The sequence below is a fragment of the Neopsephotus bourkii genome, unplaced genomic scaffold (genome assembly GCF_033783945.1).
Source record: "Neopsephotus bourkii isolate Nb327-2 ecotype Australia unplaced genomic scaffold, CSIRO-AGI_Nbou_v1 NB_1132, whole genome shotgun sequence".
NCBI lineage: Eukaryota > Metazoa > Chordata > Aves > Psittaciformes > Psittacidae > Neopsephotus > Neopsephotus bourkii.
The window spans coordinates 2,730,698-2,746,672 of record NW_026901618.1 but is presented as its reverse complement, the minus strand read 5'-3'; the positions used below and the strand labels follow the sequence as shown (position 1 = coordinate 2,746,672).

General features: G+C 41.3%; 1 protein-coding gene across 6 annotated transcripts in view; it reads left to right on the top strand.

Annotated features, from left to right (window-relative positions):
• RARB (retinoic acid receptor beta) overlaps positions 1 to 15,975 on the top strand; it is a 324,032-nt gene that overhangs the window by 105,287 nt on the left and 202,770 nt on the right. The window contains exon 1 of one of the 6 annotated variants that reach the window (XM_061362671.1): positions 6,180 to 6,311. The exons of 4 other annotated variants lie outside the window; for them this stretch is intronic. The gene's annotated coding sequence lies outside the window, so the exon portion shown is untranslated. Of the gene's footprint in view, positions 1 to 6,179; positions 6,323 to 15,975 lie in introns of those variants that run through there. One more of the 6 variants, XM_061362673.1, reaches the window with a different exon arrangement.

Genomic DNA, 15,975 nt, shown 5'->3' with positions numbered 1-15,975 from the left:
CCATTGGTGATAATGGTTTGTCTGCTTTATCTCCTCTGCTCTATTGGTAGTTTTGTCTCTGTCCATATTCAGCTGTCTCAATTAATAATGCTTTTAGTTCACTGATTTTACTTTCCAAGTGGCTGAAATTGAGCTACCCAACTTTTCCTTTGTGAAGTTTTCCTGTATCTTCCTTGAAAATACTCATCTTTTTCTTCTTCTGAGAGGAAGCCAAGAAATTTTAATATGACTCTGATGACAGTGTCCAGTTAAAGCACAGAGAGATTTCTGAGAGAGTTCATCATCATGGCATGACTTCACGAACGAAAATTTGGGAAGGGCTTTACCCACTCTTACTACAAGCGCACTGATGACTAAAAAGGCCAATGTGGGATAGGCAAATCCAGTTGCAAAAAGCACAGTGAAAGGTCTCCTTGGGTGGTATAGGCGGGGCACAATTCTTTCCACGTTGTCTTTTCTCCTCAAGACTAGCTTTGCATATGTTCTCAAAGGAGATAACGGCATTACGTATGGTGTGTCTCCAAGTCTCCCAATTGGAGGCCAAGGTGGACCACTGATATTAGTCAATATGGCCAAGGCTAAGGTATTGTTTCAGGGAGTCCTTATATCTCTTCTTTGGGGCACCTCTCTTGCGGCAACTGGTGGCAAGTTCGCCGTAAAACATAATCTTAGGGAGGCAATGATCCTCCATCCTAGAGATGTGCCCTGCCCAGCGCAGCTGCAATTTCAGCAATATGGCCCCAATACTGGTGATCCCTGCCTGTTCAAGGACAGTAACATTTGACACATAGTCAGTCCAATGAATATTTAGAATTGTAAGGAGGCAGCGCTGGTGAAAGCGTTCGAGGAGTTGCAGGTGATGGTGGTAAATAACCCACGATTCAGACCCATATAAAAGAGTAGACATTACAATGGCTCTTATAGACACTAATCATGCCAGACAGGTCTCAACTGAAGGGTCAAAGTGTGTCCATGGGCAGGATGGGCTCACTATGAGAGAGTTAAGTTCTGTGTGTTCCACTAAAACTCTCTTTCCTAAGTTGATCTTTACTTTCAAGTAGGCTGTGGTTGTGTCTTGCACTTCTGGATGCAGTTATAGCCAGCCTTTTGGTTGTACTGTTAAAGCTAAAGTGATGGACCACACTGGGCTTTGGTTTTGTTAGTTTGTGCCAGGTGTTAAGTTAACCCAAGGATTTTAAGTCTTCTCCAAATGGCATCGTTTTGGTGCTAGAAACCCAGGACTCTGAAATACTGTATATCTGTACTGAAAATGTCACTGCAGACTTTATCAGGTACACCGTCCCTGCCAAGTGACCCTTTCAGTCACTTTTCAGTCACAGCATCCCCTTGATCCTGTCAATGTTCCTGTAAATGTGGGTTCTGTCCAGCTGACCTTGAAGCCTGATTTACACACTTATGTGCTCGTCTTTATCAACACTTTCTAAAATACATTCCCCTCATGTAGTCCTTCTGCTGTTAGATGGTTGCAGGAGCAAGTCCCTATTTCCCCAAAAAAGCAACGTACCATGTACAAATGTACCAGCTATGCTGTTTTTTAATATGCTTTATCTTATCCAAAGTTACAATTAATGTTGTACAAGTAACTCAAAACACCCTTTCAGAGCCTACATATCTTTTGCAGATGCCAGGAAGAACAGCATGTGCTTTGACTTCTTTCAACTGTCTTCTCCAGCTTTGTCATCTCCAAAGACAGTTTTTGTGTTTTCTTCTTTTTTTTAACCCTTATTTCTAATATTTTTCTATTTTTTTCCTTCTATTTTTCTTCTTTTCTGTTTTAATTCTTTCCCTTTTTACAGTTCTCCATATTCTGTGTCTCCTGCATTACAAAGGGAAGAGTGAATGAATGGGGCAGTACGTAATATAATAATACCAATTTTTATTTCATTTTATCATTAACATTTTGAAGAGAAGTTCAGCAGGCAGTGATTACAATCAACTGAGGATGTCCAGAATAAAAGATAAAGCAATGCTTGATAATAGCAGTTTACAGTTTTACAGTTAAAGTTATAAAAAACCCTCAAATAGTCCCTTTGGGAAATGAAATATAATGGAAGTATGGTTATTAAAAACTAGATATAATGTACACTAGTTATTACCTATTACTGTAAATCACCATGAGATGCAGGATACAGATCAGACAAAACGGCCTTTTTGGAATATGTTGCCTCTTTTTTCTGTGGATATTTTTTGCTTCTTAAGCATTGAATTGATTTGGGATGTGGAATTCATTTAGGAGCATGTATGTTGCCCTTTTCTGAATGGCTATTGAAATGAAGTTGTTATCTGTACTAAACTCTAAGTCATGTTTCCCTGTGCCCCCAGGAAAACGACTTAAAGGGGCAATCGCATACACCAAGTACTAATAGATATTAGTTACTTTTAGTTAATGATGTTGCCAGCCTTGAGTAGTTCACTTATCTTAAAATGGAAGTGCATGTTAATCTCAATTTCACAAATGGAAAAATTAAGTCAGATGGAGTTTAAATGACTTTCCTGAAGTAATGAGCAAATCACTGTCAGATCTGAAGATACAGTCTAGCAACCGTCTCCCCTGTGCTCTATGTGGTTATGTACAACTGGGAAGCACCTAAGTAAGTAATTTTGGTTTATTAGTGCCTCTATGCTCATTTAACAAAGGTGTGAGCAACTTTACAATGTTCAGGGTCATTTCTCTGGCATCTGCCAGTGCCCTGTACGTCACTGAACAACTTGATTATGGTATTACCACAGGGATCAATTGGGGGTCTTGCAGTTCTGGTGATACCCTTTCTGTTGTCATGGGTGGAAGTGGAGCTAGGTACATGTAAGTGTAGGTGGTTATGGCACATCATTATCTCCCCTTTTCCTAATGATTTCCTGAAATAATTTTTACAAATTACAACCTTACATTTATCCTGTGAATTACAGAGAATGAGATTAGCCTAAGGTGGACATGCAACTTCACCTGGTGATTTCACATAAACCTGTTGTGATTCCAAGCATGCAGTGATGCTAACCAAATCAACTGTTATGTCAAGACTTCTCTTTGATCTGCTAAATGAATATGGATTGATTAGATGAATTAAACGGAAAATATCTGGAGATAAAGAAGGAGTTGAGAAGAAAATAACTGGCAGTTGTAGCCTTGTCTTGAGTTGGCCGTGGCTAACAGCCAAATGCTCACACACTCCACTCAGGAGATGAGGAGAAAATAGAAGGAAGGTGAGAAGATTCATGGATTGAGATAATGACATTTTTTAATCAGGAAAGCAAAAGCTGTTCATGCAAGCAAAGCAAAGAGAGGAATTAATTTGCTATTTCCCATCAGCAGGCAGGTATCCAGCTACTTCCTGGAAAGCAGGACCTCAGCATGCATGGCGCTTGCTTGGGAAGACAAACACCATAACCAAGAATATAATTCCTTCCTCCTCTGTTTCCTGAGCAATCGTTGCTGTCATATGGTCTGGAATATCCCTTTGGTGAGTGCAGGTGTCCCAGCTATGTGACCTCCCAGTCTTATGCCCACTCCCAGCCTATTCATTAGGCATGGCACAGGGCAGAGTGGGCTCAAGGGGTCTTGCTGCTATGCAAGACCTGCTCAGCAATTGTGGGAATGTCAGAGGGTTATCAATACTATTTCAGCCACAGGTACAAAGCACAGCACTCTGTGGCTGCTATGGAGAAAATTAACTGCATCCCGCCCAGAGCCTGTACAGCAGCTAAACATGGGTCTACAGCTCTAAAGGGTTGAACAAGTATTTTATTTTGTTAGAGTATTGACCAAAAATCTCCACCAAAACAACCCAACCAATCAAAAAATCAAATCCCAAAAAGCTCCTTTTCTAATGAGCAAACAGCAGCAGGCTAACAACAGCCATTCCTAACACTAAAATGATGCACAGAGCATTGGGTAAACTGGATGTTAACGAATTGCCCACAGTGAGTGGGATTCAGTCTGGGCATCTTTGGGAGCCGGGTAAGAAAATGGCAACATCAGAGCCTCTCTAAAATGTCATACTCTGTAATGGCAAAAGAAGTATGGGTGAGAGAGATTTGGATTACAGGGTTTTTTTTGTCAAATGAGGATGTATTCATTTCTAAAAAAAAAAGAAACAGTGAAATTGGTAGAGACATTTTAATTAGGTTATGTGCCAGCAGGGGTTTTGTTTCTATTTGATTAATATCTTGATCCATGACATGGTTATAGAAAGGCCTGCATTTGGGCATCTAGCAAGAGAAGGCTGTGCAAAAACCCTATTACTTATTTCCAGACACTTAATTAAAAACCAAAATGAGCACTGTGGTCACTAGATTTATTTTTCCCATGTAGTCTATAAACAATAAGCTGAAATTGCAAAACAAAAAAAGTACACTTCCACCTTCTTCTGTTGACCTTTGAGCTGCTGCTTCTCCGAGATGGATGTAATCTAGGCCCAACTTTATGATGTTGAGAGCTTTGTGTCTGCCTAACTCCAGCTGATAATACTTCCCTAAGGTAGACATTAAATCCTATTGGGAATAGTAAGCCTTGAAGTTTGTTAGCTTGCCAGTGTTTCTTTTCAAGTGCCATTGAGGTGAGATGCAGCCTTGGGGTTCCCCTCACGCGGTACTGTCATCTCCTTCCTCACTGACACCTGAAAACAAAATTGGGTTGGTTGCTAGTCTTTCTGAAAAGTTCAATGGAAAAGTCATGGTCTGTGACCCCCCACCCCTGCCTCTGTGAGTCACACATTTTTTCCAGCTAACTGACCCCATGAACTGCAGTCATCTCATTGTGCCCAGGTCTCCCATTCTGGTCTGTGCCTTGCTGTTCAGTGAGGCTTACTGTGAGCCTCCAGCTGCCAGCCCCGTGTGTGCCTCTGTTAGCCAGCATTTTTGGGCTGTGAGGATAAGAAAGGAGCTGCATGAAGAATTGCACACTTCATAGTTGTGATTTCCCTCTGTTGAATCTTGAATGCAGGTAGAACACAGGTAGCCCTCGGATGAGAAGTGGTCTGTAAGTGTGGAAAATTTACAGTTGTGAACTGTATATAGAATATTTTTATTACAGTTTTTCTTAGGATTCCTTTCTTGAGCTTTTAGAAGGTGCACCTGTACGGATTATTATACCTGATGTTTACAATCTTGGCTCATACCAAGCTTGGTACCACAATGGATTTGCAGCAACAGCAGTGCATGCTTGCCCCATGAGCCAGCCCTAGCCACCTTCTCCTTCCAGGGACTCCAGACCCTGGTGTTCCCAACAGGCTCATGTTTTAAAAGTAGTAAGATCAGTAATAGTTGACATATGAATGTTTTACATGTTAACTGTGTATTGAATGGATTCAAAGAAGTTTTTTTGGTTATTAGGTTTAAAATAAATATTAAACCAACAATTAGGCTTTAAAAGAAATACTTCCCCCCCCCCCAACTGTGCTTGTCATAGTGAAATGTAGAAGTATTTCCATCCTGTAAACAAATCGGAAAACATTTAGACTTTCCTCAATTTGTTGTGACCTGCATTTAAAACAGGAGAGTTTTAAAGTCTGACTGAAGGCTGTTCTGGGCTGAAACTGTTGAAGTAGATTTGTGTAAAATCCATTTCTCACATATACAATTAATTAAAATGCAATGCAACTACAACCAGCCTGTAAAGACACACACAGGACACGTGAAGAAATAACTATGGTTTACGATGAGTCTAAAATGATGGATTCTTTCTGTCTGAAGACATAAATTTGCTTTTGCAAATCAGCATGTCTTCTGAGGATGAAGACGAGAGGGACTTTTCATAAGAGCAAGTAGTGACAGAACACAAAGGAATGGCTTTAACCTCTAAGAGCAAATTTAGATTACATATTAGGAAGAAATTCTTCCTCGTGAGGGTGCTGAGGCACTGGCACAAGGTCCCCAGAGAAGCTCTGGCTACTCCAACCCTGGCAGTGTTCAATGCCAGGTTGGACAGAGCCTTGAGCAACCTGGTCTAGTGGAAGGTGTCCCTGCCCATGGCAGGGGGGGAGTAGAACTGGACAGCCTTTAAGGGCCCTTCCAGCCCATTCTGTGATGTATCTATATGCATTCAGATACACAATGGAAGTTTGGGTTGTGTTTGTTTGCTGTGAGGTGCAGTGGGTTGTATGCAGCCAGGTGGAGTGGGTTAGCAGGGCTGCTCATGGGGTGAGCCTGATGATGGTTTACAGGACTCCCCTGCAGGAAGAGTGGGGCGTGGGGTACCGGGCAAGTAGTGAGCCCGTTGCAGAGGAAGAGGTTTCTCACTCTGAGTCTGTGGTCTATAGAAGGTGCTTCCATGTGTCCAAAGGGACTTGACCCAGGTAACTGTGAGGTGATTTACAGTATTTGCTGAGCTTTATTCAGGATTGCTTTGGGTTTGCCTTCCATGGGGCCTACAGCTTCAGGTGGGTTTTCAGAGGTTCACCCCTCATGTCTGCAGCAGAGGGGCTCTCCATAGCGAGCAAGCCCTGCCTCCATCACCAGGGTGTGATGTAGTTTGCTGTAAGTATATACCAGCAGTGAATGTGTGGTTCCTAGCGTGCATCAAGGAGGTGGCAATGACTGCTCTGACATTTGGCACAGTTCCTCTAACTGGAGCCCAAGTTAACTGGGTGCTTTAAGGAAGGGAAAGCTCAATGTATCCCAGGTGTCTGCTGTTTGTAGGAAGCCTGCTGCTTGAAGTGGGTTACTGTAGCTGGAAGTGGGGAGAATTGCCATCATTCCCGGGACCAATCCTGGAGACTCACCACCCCAAAGACCATGCTGGTTTGGATGGTCAGAAGGCCAGGTATGGATGTGGGTGCTCTCCACTAGTGTTAGCTGCTGCTTTATGTAGGGGTCATGCTGTGGCATATACCCCAGGGTCAGTCACAACCCATGCTTCCAGCATTACTTTTAGGCTTTCCTAACCTGTGTAGCCATTGCTGCCAGCAAGTCTTGAAGCTGCTGGAATTACAGACAGAAGTGTGTGCTAAAGCAGTGTCTTTTATTCAGTTGCTGCTGTTGGTTGATGCTGTGTTCCTGTGGTTGCCTGTTCATTTTAATAGCAGTACAATAATGGTTGCAACAACAATGGCTATAAATAGAGGAGATTGCGTTAAACAGTCGCAGAGGGCTGAATATCCTGAGAAGCTGTGTGTTGGAAGTCAGCATGCCTCTTTCAGAAGTTACTTCTCCTGAGCTGTTGCCATGAGCAGAGGAACGCATGTCAGTCTCTCGCTGTACTGTTTAAAATGTATTTTGTTTGCAAAATGTGTTTTGGTTTCAATTAATGGGCTTTTATGTTCTCCCTGCTAATTGAATGCATGTATGTCTTTATCCTTTTGATCCTACAATGAAGCTTGTAATGGGGAATAGGCTGGGTTTAATGTTTGCTTCTGAAAAGACCAAAATACTGTTCAAAAAAGGCTGCAGAGGGTTTGGGATTTGGATTTTTTTTTGGCATCACAGCTCTGTGCTGTATTTTGCTTCTTTACTAGGAAGTTTATGTAGAAAGAAGTTTTGTTGTTTCTAAGAGGTATAAAGACCTTACGTCTGTTCATTTTGTAACCTTTGACTTTTAGCAGGGCTGCTGGAGCGATGAGGTGGTTAATGATTAATGAAGAGGTCTTTTATTTAAAATGCTAATCAGCTGTTGAAATGGGCTTTAACCAAAACAAAACTCTTTCCAAAAGTTTCAGATGAGCTTGCCATTCCTCCAAACCTTCTCCTTCCTCCTGCTGGTCTTCCCTGTTGTCTCACACAGTCTCCTGGTCTGGTCCTCAGAAACCTCCGTAAGCATATGCAATACCCCACTGCTCAGCAGAAACCATGGGGCAAGCCCCACATCCTCTTCATTCACAGATAAATACAGGGACCCTGAGGTGTGTACTGAAATGGAGACACATTTCCCACTTTTCCACATACTGGTGTGCTTGTTTTTTCTTTTCTTCCCCCATAAAGAAAGGAGGTCTATAAGAAGAGCTAACAATGCCCTTACTGTTCTGTCAGAAACTGCCTGGCTATGACTTGTTTTATTTGGCCCTCGCTAAATGGCAGTTTCATTTACGTTTCGGGTGTTTGGGAGATAGTTTATCTTTGTCAAACTTCACTTTTAACATTTGTTTAGATTACTTGTCACAACACCTTTCCTTCTCCCCCCCCCCCCAACTCTTAAGTTTCCAGTGAGCTTGACGTTGCTCAGAAGTGGGTTTTGGTATTTTTGAGCTTGCTTACTATGTGTTGTCCCTTTTTTGAGCCATCCCAGTTAAGTCTGCTAATTGATAGTTTCTTTTTTGCATTTTCCCTCTGCTGATAATGCAACCCTGTCCCTTTGAGCCTCTGACTCCATTGGTGGGGGGGGTAAACGTCTCCTAAATCCTGTGAATAGAGTCATAGAATTATAGAATCAACTAGGTTAGAAAAGACCTTTAAGGTCATCAAGTCCAACCTTTACCCCAGAAAGAAAAATTACAGTGACACTTGTAAAAACCTGGATGTATGCATTTTACTTTGTCTCACCTAGTGCATAAGACAAGACCATGCTGCCTGTGTTGAATAGCTGTGTGGGGATCAGGAACATTGTTCTCCACCATCCTGTTTGATAGGTTATGGTATTTGCTTTTCGTACCTGTGAGGAGATCCTACAAGTGTTTGGCAGTGTTTATCAGAGCCACCTATCCCTGACAGCAGCAGGAGACATGGGCTAATCACAGAATCATAGAATACCAGTTTGAGAGGGTATCGTCTGGTCCAACCATTCTTGGCAGAGCATAGTCTAGACTAGATGTCCCAGCCCCTGGTCCAGCTGTAAAACTGTCCAGCATAGGGGAGTCCATCACTTCCTGGGGAGATTATTCCAATGGCTGTTTGTTCTCACTGTGAAAATTTTTCCTCTATGTCCAACCAGAATCTCCCCAGGAGTACCTATTGCCCATTACCCCTTGTCTTTTCTATGTGATTTGTAAAAACGGAGCCTCCATCTTCTTTGTAGCCACCTTCCATTCTGGAACGTGGTGATAAGGTCTCCTCTGAGCCTTCTTTTCTCTAGGCTGAACAATCGCAGCTCTCTCAGTCTTTCGTCACAAGGCAGGCTTCCTAGTTCTTTGATCACTTTTGTGGCTCTTCTTTGGACCCTCTCTAGCCTGTTCACATCTTTTTTTGTGTAGTGGGGACCAAAACTGAACACAGTATTCCAGGTGTGGCCTGACAAGTGCTGAGTAGAGTGGGATAATGACTTGTTTATCTCTGCCAGTGATGCCGTTGCTGATGTAGCCCAGCATCCTGTTGGCTTTCTTTGCTGCAGCAGCCACCATTCACTCATCTAGAGTTTGTTGTCCTCCAGGACCCCCCAGGTCCCTTTCCACAGATCTTGCTCCCCAAAGGCTAAGGATTGTTCATGCTGGGTTTTGCCAGATGCAGTCAGCATTGTGGTATCTCTTTACATTTGTGAGGGGTGGATCACGTAGGAGTATTGGTCCTTGAATACAGACCTGGTTCCACTTCTCATCTGCTCATACAATGCAGTCATTGCATTAAATTCATCTGGAAGGACTTGCACTAAGAGACAAGGGCAATGCCACTGAAGCTTCCCAGCTCTCCATGAGCAGCTGTTCTTGTAATCCCTCCTTTAGGCTGAATCTCAAGTAAGCAGACTCTTACCATTTCTGTTGTGCTTTGGCTACATATAGGAGGAACTGAATGGAAGAATGTGATTTTAAATGAGACTGGGGAAGCTTGGAGTATGATATCCACACTGTGCTGTTTAAGAATGAAAATTTAAAGAAATACCCCATGTAGCCATTCCTTGCTCAGGTGTTCTGTCACAACTGATTTCAAAGGGATGATTTGCTTATGCTAATCTTATTTGCAGCAATTATACTTGGAGCATTGCCATCAATAATGTTTGGAGGGTTGCCATCATCCAAACATGTTTGAACTGATACTCTTTTCTGAAAAGTTTTTAAATTTAGAAGTTACATTTCTGAGCTGCAGATGCTTTCATCTGGCAAAAGGCAGTTTACCAAGAGTAATGTGATTGCTGAAATAATTTAGTCTAATGCTTGCCCATGCTTTATTCATTTCCATGCTTGAGCTGACTTGCAGAGGATGACATACGGACATGGGCAATGTAGATAAATAAAAGAATAATTGCAAACATTCAGCCTTTTCCCAAAATCCTGGAGAGAGCCTGCAGACTTCAGCCAGCATGGATGACTTTCCAGTGACCCTAAAGTCAACCAGAGGTCAAATGATGGGGCAGGCTGCCCAAGAGCTGCTGTCCCTGCTTGCCTGGAACTTCCCTGTTAGCTGCTTGCTGCAGCCCAGTTGATAGGATGGGCAGAAGACTGGTAATGGCTTGGTATTTACAGAGCCTAAGTGTTTGCTTGCAGATGCAAACACAGGTTTTGGTCAGCTTGGGTCCATCTTATTCCCCTTCTGCCTTCATTTGGAAACTGGCATTGTGTTTGTCTGGGGAACAAATGGAGTCCTTTTGGTAGTGTTTATTTGTCAGCTGCTGTTATTAATTGATGTAATTGGGTTTTTACTAATATTTACCTAGGGTTTTAACATGGAAGTGACTACACAGATAATTCTAGTGCAATCTTAGAAGAAAGTCGATGCCTTAATTGGAGAAATGGCTTGCTGCTCTTGACTTGTTATTCAAGTATTGATTCTTGTTTTCCTGCCCTGAAAAGTGTTTTCCCTGGAATTTAAAGAAGTTGTTAACTAGATGGGTGACATCTGAAGAGCGATATCCTAGCAATTAGGGTGAAAAAATAAATTTGACAAACTAATATTTGTTCTGAAGGAAACCTGAAACATTTGGGGAGGGGAAGGGAATTTGGAGGCATTTCTGCCTTCTCCAAGTCTCTTTCTGAAAAGTCACTACAGGAGAGTGTGTTGAGGAAAAACAGAACAGCAGGGACTCTTGAGGAAGGCGAGTTCCATCTACTTAACTTTTACTATGCTACACTAAGTCCTGTAACTATGCAGGATCATCCCAGGAAAATGAGTTATTTAAAATCGTAGCAGAATATTATTTTAAGCAACACACTGGGTGATTCTGAGGAGCGGTGCCTCTCAATTCTGCTAGGGCCAGCAATTTTAAGGATTAAAAACATATGGAATACAGATACAGAAGATATCCCAAATGCTAGGGGTATTATTTAGCATTATTTCTATTATTCAGGCTAGCAAAAGCAAGAGATACCAAGAGAAAATCTCCTGTTACAGGGTATGAGCTATCCAGTAGATGATGGGAGTTGGAAAGAAATTTTATGGGAAAGTTTTTCTTTAATTGCTCTCCTAGAGATTTCTTCATCCTTTCCCTGAAGCATCTAATGCTGGCTGCTGTCAGAGGAAAGGCTACTGAACTAAATGGACTATTAATCTGACCCAGTACAGCAATTCCTGTGTTCCTATGTTTGCAAGCAAGCTTTGTCTGCTGAGAGCAGTCTCTCTGGAATAAACCCTCTATGGGAGGCTAGGGAAAGGAAATTGTCCAGAAGCTTTTATACTGTTGCTATGTGATTTTTGATGTTGTTTCTAAAAGGTGTATTATTTTTCTCTCTCCTTTTATATGTATGCATGTTTTAAATTATAAAATTTAGCTTCCTGTTTGATGCATTTACTATTCAGTAATAATCGGGTCCATTGAGTAACATAATTATTCAGAATTACGTGCTTCTGAAAATTGAGGGACAATGTAATCTTAGCTGGTTGGCTGGCATATGGCTGAATGATGTATTCTGTTCAGAAGGGTGTGAACTGAGTCCCTTCATCACCCATTGCCAAAACCTCTAATAGATATGTTTCTTCTTTAAAAGTAGAGATTTTCTTAAAGGAGGATATATTATTATTGTTGTTGTGACTAATCAGGGTTGGCAATGTTCTAGTGAACCCAACTTTCTACCTTCACTCATTTTTAATAGAGGATATTCTATTTTACTTGACTCAAAGGGCTTCAGTGAGTAACCTACCTTTGCAGTGAGTTATGTGAAGCAGAGTTGTAACATCAAGGAATTGTGTGCCTTGGGTTTGTTTGTTTAAAAATTAGATTGGGTTTCCTTATTTTTCAAAGGCTTAAGGGTGGATGTCACAGTCAGGCTATTTAATTCAGATCTTTTTAGTAGTCAGACAATATTGCTACGTGTAGATGACTTTCAGTTCTCCTGACTGCTTTAAAAGGTGCCTTAGAGACGCGAGATACAAGCATGCTTTGTTTCACCCAGAGAAATGTGAATTTCATATAGGGAGAATGTGTTTCATTTCCTTACCATGTGTCAACAACTGGATCCTAAACCTGTGTTTATCAGATGCAGAACTGGTTTTGGAGGATTATCACTAAATCAAATGCTAGACTGGAATTTAAGTTCTCACTACAGCATTTCTCAAATTTTTGTAGTATACTGCTTTTAGGCTGTTTGGTCTTTGACGCTTAGATCAGACATACGGAAGGCTATGTTTTTGTATTCTCTTTGTACAAGAAAATAAATATGTCTTTCCGTTTCAAAACCCTTATATTCTTGTAATAAAGACAATACACCTGATCCTTTCTCTATATTAAGGCCCTTAATTACTGCTCAAACCCATGCTGAAAAAAATTGTCTTGACTCGCACATGGCAAAAGAGATCCTAAGGTTTTCTTTAACACATAGACTCCCATTATAATTTTGGGAATATATCTCCTAATTTTTAATAAAAAGAAAACCCAAACACATGTTTTTGTCTGTCAAAACCAGGTCAGAGTGTTTGAGTGAATATGAGACCTAGACCATGTTGTAAATACAGCTATTAATACAAAGGAGCGGTCTAGAGGGTGCTTTTTCTTAATCTTCTTCAGAGTATCTTCTATCTCCTGCTGTATTAGAGCTCTGCATTGTTTTTTCTTGGAATATTCTTTCATGCATCAGGTGTGTTGCTTCTTATATATGCTTGAATTTCTTAGTTTCCCACAGAATTGAGTTACTTTTAATTGTAATTAAGTAGGCTGGGGTGTGTTTCGGGGGACCATTGTCATTGTGAATCTCTTACAGTAACACACAAGCTATACATTCATGAAAGAGGGGTCTTCACAAATTAAGTCATCAAGTTAAGTGACTGTACCCAACATGTCTGGTTTTCCTCCCGCTTCTGCTCCCTTCCCCTGTTCCTCATAAGCTCAGATACACAGTGAAGAGTAACCACAGTTCTCCCCATCTCACAGTCTTTGCAGTGATGGACTCCACACTGGGAAATGGAAACCTTTGTCTTAGGGTCCAGTATGGGCAGGATATCTTCAAGAGCCATGGCTTGTATAAGGGAAGTGACAGCCTTTAGAGAATTCACTTATTTTGATTATTTCCATTGGCTGGCATCTCTTTTGCATTCTCTTACATCATTCTGAGGATACAAATTGATATTTTTTTTCCTGCTTGCTTCTGATTTGTTTTAGCATATGGTACTCTTTGACACCCTGTGAATATAATAGACAGCTGTCTTCATCCCAGGTACCACAGATAGCACTAGCTGGGAAGAGAATGGAGTGAGGCTAACACTGAGGGATGTTCTTGAACCATCATGTGCCTTTTGACCATTTCTGACTGGACTATTCTCCTTAAGGTTTTTTTTTGGCCTTATTACATTAAAAAAAAAGTCAAAAGCGGATTTTGAATGGGTCAGTCTTACTAGTTAAGATCCTCTTTTGCTTTCAAAGTTAATAATATTAATACATTACCTTGCCAGTAAAGCTGAAGGATTTAGTGATCCCACTGCATTTAGAGGCGAAATGCTGCCCTGCTAAGCGTTTGATCTGGATTCAGGTTAAACTGGTTAAAATGCTTAAGCATGTAGGTTTGGGCAGGTTTAAATGCCACATGATAGCATATAACGTGTCTCCGTCTTAAAGAGTATGCATGCAACTTCTTGCATAATAAATGTGAAGTAATTCGGGCTAGTTTCTCTGTCCACAGAAGTGGGAAAGTTGTCTTGCATTTATGAGTGGAAAGATGCTTTCAGAAGTGGGCCTGTTGGGAATGATTGCTGTGCAATTAATTCACACTCTGGTTTGCACTGCAAGAATACCTCTGTGTTGCATCAGAAGTCCTGCTTTGCTGACTAGCATGTATGACATAAGTCTTGAATTTTGTCAGTGCTTAGGCTCCTCTTAAGTTGCTTTTGGAAGTGAAATGAGAAATTGTAGTTCACTTTGGTCTTTCTGACAATGTAATCCATTTGCCCAGCACCTCTAACAGAATCATTCTGGGAAACAGATCTTCCAAATACGTTAAAATGGGAAAAAGATGTGTTGGTTTTGTGGCTACCATGATTGATTATTGCACCTCTTGTCCTTATAACTTGACTGATAAGGTTTTGTGACATTTTCAGGTAATTGAGAGGAGCACTCTGAAGGTGCTTACGTGCACAGTCTTATCATAGTGTATTACTGGTATGCTGCAATTTCTTTGTTGGCTCCCTGTTTAAGCAAAATATTGACTATTGACATAAAAATGATATTTTTGTTCTGTAATCCAGTCAATGGCTTTGTCCCCTCCTAGTTACTGGTTGCACTTGTTCCTAATTTTGCTCCGCTATTGTTCCTGTGACAAGGAGCTACAAAGAGCAGAGGTTTTAAAATAAATGTTCATAATCTCTACAAGCCCTCTGGCATATTCTGCTGACCCTTAGGGAGTCTTACTGGGAATATATTGGAACTTGTGATATTTAATAAGTGAAGGTTCAGGAGCCTGAAGTAGACAGCAGAAATGTTGTCTTCTGGGTAAAGTAGAACTGAAGACTCTAATAACTCAGAGGAATTACAGAACCTTTCAGCAGACATACTACTATACTTGTCATATGTAACAAAAGATTATAAATTATGTGTTATTTTGTGTTAGCATAGTGTCCACACCTCCATGATATTAAGGGGATAGATGCACCTCTAGTCCAAACAGACAAGTATTCAGAAATAAAGTTTGCAATGAATGCTTGAACCCTATTTATCCCGTTCCATTTGGATCGCCCTCCTCTATTGGCAAAGGGGTGCAGCAAGGATACAAATTCCTGTAGCTCTGAGGAAGTAGAATTTCCAGTCTTGTAGTGCAAAAAATTGGACTGCTAACAGATTGAACCTACCTCCTGAACATAGTGTCGTTGCCTCCTAATTCTGTCCAGGAGATTGAGAAGCCTAGGTCATCATTTTGCAGTTCAGGCACATCCCTGACAAAATCCTCTTTCAGGTTTCATCTTTTGGGTGAATCCACATGCTCATCCTAACAATGAGTTTAGATTACTGCAGATAGCAGATTTTTTCTTTGCAGTAGATTCTTGTGGGATCCTTCTGTGTGGCATATGAAGTGTGATGAACTGAGGCAGAGCCATCCACTGCAGTGCATGTTTTCCAAATTAAATAGAGTTCTCTTGTTTATCTCAGTAACTGTTCATTTCTTCGCATCATGTGTGATGATCACTGACCCTTCTTCAGTGCATGTCCAGGCAGTGCATCTGTGCCATAGTGGGGCACAAAAAGATCTATTTACTAGTTGCCCAGGTATTGAAAGCTGAAATTGTCCAGAAATTGAAGCTCTAGAGCTTTTTCTTCCTTAAGTTGGTGATGGAGGCAAGTCTAATGCCATGAGTTGAAGTTGTGGCTAAACATCCAGGTTTGCTAGATTTGACTAATAGGTTCTATCCTTTGTACCATGAAAGATATCCTGTATGGATTCATGCAGAGGAAGACTACCAAACTGACCCAAGAGAGATGGTGTGCTGCTTTGCTTTATTGTGATGGTTCTGCTAAGACCAAGATTTCTCAGGAAGATACCTTTAACTTTAAGGCTGAACAGACAGATGGGACTTGCTTCTGTACTGGAACAGTCATCTCTTGCCTTGCTAACAGCAGGTGTTTCAAGTTTAAATTGCCTGATCCTTCCCTACGTGCTACTGGTAGAGCATTTGATGAGCCTCTGTCCTGACTGCTGGTTTCTCTGGTTGGGGTTTTAAGACCAGCACCCACTCACCTACTGT